Source organism: Mastomys coucha, unplaced genomic scaffold, assembly GCF_008632895.1.
Source record: "Mastomys coucha isolate ucsf_1 unplaced genomic scaffold, UCSF_Mcou_1 pScaffold5, whole genome shotgun sequence".
NCBI classification, from domain to species: domain Eukaryota; kingdom Metazoa; phylum Chordata; class Mammalia; order Rodentia; family Muridae; genus Mastomys; species Mastomys coucha.
Window position 1 is genome coordinate 102,048,183 of NW_022196911.1, and position 8,073 is coordinate 102,056,255.

Genomic DNA, 8,073 nt, shown 5'->3' on the forward strand with positions numbered 1-8,073 from the left:
ATGGAAGATGTGGTGTGATGGAAGGTGTGGTGAGATGGAAGGTGTGGTGGGATGGAAGGTGTGGTGGGGTTTTTGAGTCTCATGGGTTGGGCTGACTAGGATTTCACTTCATAGTTGAGGCTGTCCTTGAACTTCTAATAATCTTCCTGCCTTTACCTCCCACAAGCTGGAAGTGCAGACCTGTGCCATTATACCTGGCTTCATTGTGGTTTTGATTTGCATTTCCTAACGACTTATGACCACCTAGAATTCTCTTATATCCTTGCAGTTTTCATTTAGGTTTGTTTGTTGTGGGGTTTTAACCCCCTTTTGAGACAATTTTCTGTAACCCAGACCTGCCTCAAAAGTTCTTTGTAGTAAAGGATAACTGAATTCCTTATCTTCCATCGTCTGCCTCCAAAATTGTGGGGTTATAAGTAAACAACACTGTACTGAAAGTTAGATTTTTTTTTTTTAACTACAAGAAAGCAAGATGTTTGGAAATCGTGTCCAGAGATATTATAATCCAGTGTGTAACTCAGGCTGTTTTCATCAAAGTGAGTCTGGTCACGGAGGAGTTTGAGTATCTTTGCAGTTTCTCCCCTGAACTCTTCCCTTTAAAATGTTCCTTTGGCTAGTCAATCATACAGCATTTCTTATTAGAACAGAAGTATTGGCTAGGAAGAAAACTTGTAACTAGAAGAAAGATCCTTGGACCAACAAGTGGTGTGACTTCAGATATAACCTGAGGAGGAGCAGAGTGGTGCACACCTACACTCTCTGCATTTGGAGTGTACATGAAAAGACCATGCCCTCAAGGACAGACTGAACTCGCTCTCTGATAAAAAGGCGTGAAGGCTACACTGTCAATCTTCTCATCTGTAAAATAGTAACAATAACTCTCAAAGTTGTTATAAGGATTGCAGGCAAAATATATGTGAAAAGGGTGCATGATAAAAACCCAGAGTGCTAGGTATATATTTAATACAAGGTTTTATGATCCAAGTTACCAATGTTTTTCCTAAAATAAGACTTGATAAGCATAAATTTCATATGGAAATATCACCCCATCACATCTTTTTTTTTGGTGGTGGTGGTTTTTTGTTGTTGTTGTTATTGTTTTTCAAGACAGGGTTTCTCTGTGTAGCCCTGGCTGTCCTGGAACTCACTCTATAGACCAGGCTGGCCTTGAACTCAGAAATCCTCCTGCCTCTGCCTCCCAAGTACTGGGATGAAAGGTGTGCGCCACCACTGCCTGGTGCACCCCATCACGTCTTACAGTAGGGATTCACAAACTTTAAAAAAAAAAATAGCTACATATGGCCTTGTAGTCTATTTTACTGTCTATCACTGCTGTAGCTGGAAAGCAGTAAGACATTACAGAAATAAATGGGTATGGCTATAGTCCAGTAAAACCTGATTTGTGGGCCTTGATTTTTCAAGCTCCTGTTCTACAGGGAAGATCACTTCCTCTTTGTCTCATTTGGCTCCACTCAACCCCAGTTGTGTGTGATGGTCAGGTGATATAAAGGTGGTAATGTAAAGCAGCTGTGTGTATATACACGTGGGTTGCTAAACTTTACAAATTACTAAACTAACAAGAAACACACTAGCTCAGCCCCGAAGCTAGTTAGATTTGAACCATTCATAAGAAACCCTAAGAAGCTGGGTAGTGGTGGCATACGCCTTTAATCCCAGCACTTGGGAGGCAGAGGCAGGCAGATTTCTGAGTTCGAGGCCAGCCTGGTCTACAGAGTGAGTTCCAGGACAGCCAGGGCTACACAGAGAAACCCTGTCTCGAAAAACAAACAAACAAAAAACAAACAAAAAAACAGAAATAATATGAATAAATAAAGCCATAGGAGTATATGGTGTTGTCTAGGATAAAACAGAGGCCAACTATAGAATGGTTTGGAATTAGAGTAAAGGAAAGAGACAGAAATTAACTGCTTTATCTATTGTAGTTGCTACTTTTCCAACTGAGAATTCAGAAGTAAAATCCTGAATCAGGTATTATGAACTTTTTAGTAATCTTGGCTATAATAGACAGAACGTGAACCTTAGGGTTTTTAAAAAATAAAAAAAGATGTCTTTTAATTGCAGCTCTAGTAGCTTTGTGACTTTGAGCAGTTTACTTAATCAACTTTAGGTTGTTCCTCTGATGTAAATAGTATTGAGTTCTATCTCACAGGGGCTGTTGTGAAGAGATTAAGCTGAAGGATCTAATACATAAAACTGTCCTAACTACAGAACCTGACACATATTAGATCTTAAGTAAATGTTAGATTCCCTTTCTTTTTCCCTCACCTACAATTTATCAGATGGGGTAGGGGTTAGAGCTTTACTGCTGATAGTCTCAATTGATATTAATACTTTCTGGTGATTTTTCTTGTTAATGTACTTTATAATTCTTCAAAGGTCTTAGTGAAACCCATACATACTCTAAATCAAGAGGCTGAGGCCCAGATGGAGAGTTGGACCTGTTTCCTGGTTTTCTAGGCTCTGCAGTGAAGATGAACCTTGCAGCCTAACTCAGAGCCTGACTGAGTAGCTTTTGGAATTCTTTCAAAAAGAACTCTATAAATATTTGATCTCATGTGTCAAAATAAGCAATCATAACTTAGTGATACACTTGCTTCAGGATTTTTATGCGTGTTTGCATATTAACTAATTAATTAGCCAAATAAGAAACTTGCAAATTGGCATTCCTGTTATTAGCACAAATTACAAGTTCTAAAATAGTAGTGATTTTAGTGATGAAGCGCTCACCTGCCCTTCATCCTTCCAGTGTAACCAGCCAGTTGTTGGGGGCCAGATGATGACTCTAGTGGAAAGATTCAAAACAGAGCTCTACAAGGCCATAAAAAGTATGGGCAATTTGGGAATTAAGTAGCCATTTTTAAATAATAGAAGAAATTGAAAGGGGTAGTAATCCTCTTATAATGTTTGGGCTTTAAATTAGATTCTGTTTGACTCTCCCCAAGGTTGTGTTTCTGAGATCCCACTGGTCTACTTTGCCAGGATTTGACCCAGATCTATAGTTGATCCTCTCTTGTCCATCATCTGTAACCCGGATAGGATGACACAAGAGGCTGGGTGGAAGTGATCATCATCCTTGCTCCTCATTTTGTCCAGCTGTATGATCATGTTGAGAATATTTGAACACAGGAAGCCACTTTGACAAAGTCATGTCATTATCGGCACTTTTTTTAAAATCCATGTTAGGGCAGTGACCAATAGAGCCCTTACCTAACATGCACAAAGCCCTGGCTGGGTTCAGTGCAACACATAAGAAATGAAGTACTGGGATTGTGTGCCTGTTGAGCTCTAAAGACAGGAGGATCAGAAGTTAAAGGTTGCCAGAAAGTGGGAGAGGGCGGGGTGGCAGGCATGGGGAGTGGGGAGGCAACAGGGGTTTGTTTTTGTTTGTTTTTTTGTTTTTTGGAGGGGAAACTGGGAATGGAGAAATTCGCATATAAATAAAGAAATAAAAAAAAAAGAAGTTAAAGGTTATTCCTGCTACACAGTGAGTTTTAGCCAACATGGAAAACATGAATGAGACCCTGACTCAAAAAAAAAAAAAATCCAATCCATTTATAAGACATTAGAGACACCTGACAGTGGTGGCACATGCTTTTAATCCTAGCTCTTGGTGGATGCAAAGGCAGACAGATCTCTGAGTTTGAGGCTAGCCTGGTCTACAGAGTGAGTTCCAGGATAGCCAGGGATACACAAAAACTGTCTCGAAAAACAAACAAACAAACAGAAATAAACAACAACAACAAAAAAAATATTGCAGAAAAGGTGACGGAAAGATTACAAGAGCCAGAGTACCAGGATGCCTGCTGCTAAATAGTGTCTTCTAGACATGATAGGGACTCTGTACCCATGAAATCTCATCAACATGTCACCTAAAGAAGACATACATAGTGGCAATACCAGTAAATATGCCAATACAAACAAGGAAAGTTTCACAAGGCCCCACCTATAGCAAGCAGTGGCTGCTGAATCAGTCTTCTTCAGGGATGAACTTCCTAATAGGTTATGCAATACAAGTGGTCAGCCTTAAACACACCTACAAGGAGCAATAGTAAATGGTCTCAGTAGAGCATGGGTGGGGAGAATATGTGTGTCTGTATATGGCAACTAATGAGTGCTTGAACTTGGAGTGCTGGGCATGGGAGGAATTGGAGTGGGGAGGGATTGGAAATGATGTAAATACAGAACTCATGTATAAAATTAACAAAAAAAAATATTTAAATTTTAAATTTAAAAAATATAGTATGTTTGTTATAGTATAGTATGTTTGTTAGCCTGATGTTTTTGTGGGACTCCTAACAGTAGGAATGGGGAACACTCTTGAGGGACCCTTTTTCTCCTGGGTTCCTCACCCCGCCTTGATTTAAAAGTTTGTGCCCAGTCATATTGTATCTTGTTACACCATGTTCAGTAGATATCCCTGGGAGTTCTGGGCTTTTTTTGGAGTGGACCTGGGGAAAAGGAGGGCAGTGTTGGGGAGCACTAGGAGGAGTGGAAGGAATAGAAACGTGGTCAGGAAGGATTAAAAGCAAACAGTAAATGTACTAAAAAGGAAGACTGATTCTAAAAATAAATAAACTGGTTGGTTGGTTTGTTTGTCTGTTTTGAATTGTTCTATTCAGACAGTTTTTACTGTGTAGCTAAGCTAGCCATAAGTCCTCCTGTCTAATCCTCCTGAGTGCAGGGAGCTCAAGCCTGGAGCCATCGTAGCTTTACAAATCAAAATTAACATCTGCTGTAGGCAGTACTTTAGCTATTGCCCTGTCTACACCCTCATGTAGTGTACTCACAAACTGTTCTTCAAAATATATATTCCACTTTTATGCTGTCACACCATCCCTCCAGAAAGAAAAAAGATGCCTGTGACTGAAAAGCCTTTTGACAGATCCAGCTTCCCGTGGCATGAAGAATCTGTCTTTGCACCTCTTCTGCAGAAGAGTTCTCTCTGTGGAAGATAAGAGTCTCAGCCTTCTATGAAACAGCATGACCATTGTGACTTGATAGTGTTAGATGAACTTATATCTTTAAACAACAAGTACTCCTTTGTAAATGTTCCTTCTATAGTATATCAAATGAATAGAGCACCTTACATTTCAAGGAACAAAGCAGACAGAAGTATTATAGATTAAAAAAACAAAACATTCTTCCTCAGACCACCTATCTCCTTTTTTTCCCTTTGAGACAGGGATTCTTTGTGTAGCCCTGGCTATTCTGGAACTCAGTCTCTGTATCTCTGTAGACCAGGCTGCCCTCAAATTCAGATCTCCCTGCCTCTGCCTTCTGAATATTGAGATTATAGGCATGCAACTTCCCAAATTTTATTGTTACTGTTTTCCTGCCCTTAGGACTTTCTGTTTGAATTCAGTTGACCCATATTTTACCAGAAGAGCAAGATGCTTGGAAGAGTATCTCATCACCAGGCAATTTAAAGACTGAATTATTCATTTCTCATTTATAGTGTAGTTTAGAGCAGATCACTGGGAAGTTTCCTTCTGAGTAGTAGTTCTGAAATCACCTTAGGATTCAAAACTCTCCATAGGATCCTATTTTAGTTAGGGTTTCATTGCTATGAAGAGACAGCATGACCAAGGCAACTCTTAAAAAGGACAACATTTAATTGGGGCTGGCTTGCAGTTAGTTTCAGAGGTTCAGTCCATTATCATTATGGCGGGAAGCATGGGATCATCCAAGCAGACTCAGTGCTGGAGGAGCCAACAGTTCTACATCTTGATCCAGAGGCAGCCAGGAAGAGAGGGAAGATCATCTACAGGCAGGCAGAGGGGAGACCTTTCTTCTGCTTAAGCACTAGGAGCCCTCAAACCTGCCTACACAGTGACACACTCCCTCCAGCAAGGCCACACCTATTCCAATAAGGCCATACCTCCTAATAGGTACCACTTCCCATGGGCCAAGCATATTGAATTCACCATAGATCCTCTGCATCTGCTGTGACAAGGAACAGTAGAAAGTCTGCAGGAACACAGTAAGGTTGGGAGCCAATCCTTAACAAGGCATTTTACTAAGGCCCAGATTTTATTAGCCAGAGTTGAGTCATGTGAGCCATCAAGGTGCAAAGGAGACTGGTAACTATTGTTCTCCCAAATGTCCAGGAAGAAAATAAAATAAATATGAAAAATCAAATTATCTCTGCCACAGTATATTATTTTAGTGACTTAAGTTACTTAGTCAAGAAAGCTAGTGGAGAGCTGGTGAGATGGCTCAGCAGGTAAGAGCACTGACTGCTCTTCCAAAGGTCCTGAGTTTGGATCCCAGCAACCACATGGTGGCTCACAACCATCCATAATGAGATCTGACGCTCTCTTCTGGTGCGTCTGAAGACAGCTACAGTGAATTACAAGCAGGGCCGGAGCAAGCAGCAGAGGTCCTGAGGTCAGTTCCCAGCAGCTACACACATGATGGCTCACGGCCATCTGTACAGCTACATTGTACTCATACACATAAATAAATCTTTAAGAGAGAGAAAGAGAGAGAGAGAGAGAGAGAGAGAGAGAGAGAGAGAAAGAGAGAGAGGGGGGGAGGGAGAGGGAGAGAGAGAGAGAGAGAGAGAGAGAGAGAGAGAAGGAAAGCTAGTGGAGAAAAATGGGAAAATAAATTATATAGAGCCAAAAAAGATGGCAAGTTTCATCTAATCTCAAGATGGAGACTGCTGGAAGCAAGAAACAAGAGTGAAGAAGAGCCAAGGGAAGAAGTGGAATGGCAGAATGTCTAGTCAATCAAGCACATGTTCTGCAAAGACTAAAGCAATGGAGGGAAAACAAAAAAAGTCAGAGAAAGATAATGGTTGTAAACCAAAGGGGGGGAAAAAAAACAGAAGACACTGAGACACCAGGACACACTCATAGGAAGGTACCAGTTCCTCCTCTTCCAAAACATCTGCTGCCCCCAGTGAACCTGACTCACCGAGGTATTTTGCGGGCATGGTGCCAGCAGAAGCAGCTGGGCAGCAAAGGCCAGAAATTAGATCCTTATGAACGACTCCTTGCAGGGGCTTTCCCAGATCAAATGCCCAAGTTGAAGAATGCTCCTGACTCAGCCAAAGAGGCCTGGTTGAAGACATCTCACAAAAAAATGAAGACTGAACCAGAGGAGGAGTCTCAGGTGACAGTTCCCCTTGAAATGTCCCTGAACCAGAGGAGCAGATGTCTGCCCTCATTGAGCCTCCTATGCTCCATGAGGAAGTCAGCACCACAGTTGCGACTACATCTGCCACCAAGGCAGTGTTGGCATGTTGGGCCAGAATTGCATCCAGTGCTAAGAAGTTCGAGGCAGTGCCAGCCAATGCATCATCGTAAGTCGTAAGTCAAAGGGGAAATGCGTTCATGGGACAAGCCTTCCTGGGAACTCGCGTGGTTGAGTTCAGACAGTTCCACTCTGGACAAGCCTGGGTGCCCTATAAGAAAGGGAAAACGATTGCCCTCTTCCTGCTTCTGGCCTGCACATTTCCTGCCCCACACCTGGAGGACAACATGCTGTGCCCCAAGTGTGCTCATGAGAACAAGGTCTTAACTAAGAGCCTCAAAGGATAAAGGGCAGGCAGATCTTTTAAGTTTGAGCTAGCTACTGGCATCACTCACTCTCGTGGGCTGATCCGAAGAACTGCAGCTGACACTGAGACTGATGGAAATCCACATCTCTGCCTTTGAAGGTGCCTTTCTCACCCAGAAATTATGGGATATTGTAAGTTAGTTGATGCTTAAGTACAAGCAGTTTGGAAAAAGCCAGTGAGGCCACCTCTGCTCATTGTGATGACTGAACACTGGGAGTGGCCTCTTACTCTTGTGTGAAGATAAAAAAGTGTCCTATTTGTTTTGCTCCAAGTAGGTACTGGGACAGAAGTATGACATCTCCAGATACAACAGTTGCTAGTCCTGTCACCAGCAACAGGGTCATAGCCAGTTCAGCAGTCAACTGTAAAGACAGCTTATACCTGTAGCCTCGGCATGCCCTCTTTGGGTTGTAGTGTGTTGGCAGTGTACTTGGGTTTGTTTTCTGCTGTTGTAAAATATTACATTAAATCTGGCTTGTGGCTTTTTT

General features: G+C 41.9%; 1 protein-coding gene and 1 pseudogene across 7 annotated transcripts in view; both read left to right on the plus strand.

The window, feature by feature from the left end:
* The window catches only part of Tanc2 (tetratricopeptide repeat, ankyrin repeat and coiled-coil containing 2), a 320,134-nt gene that overhangs the window by 276,256 nt on the left and 35,805 nt on the right, over nt 1–8,073 (plus strand). The gene's annotated exons all lie outside the window — the stretch shown is intronic.
* LOC116079182 lies at nt 6,578–8,057 on the plus strand (annotated as a pseudogene).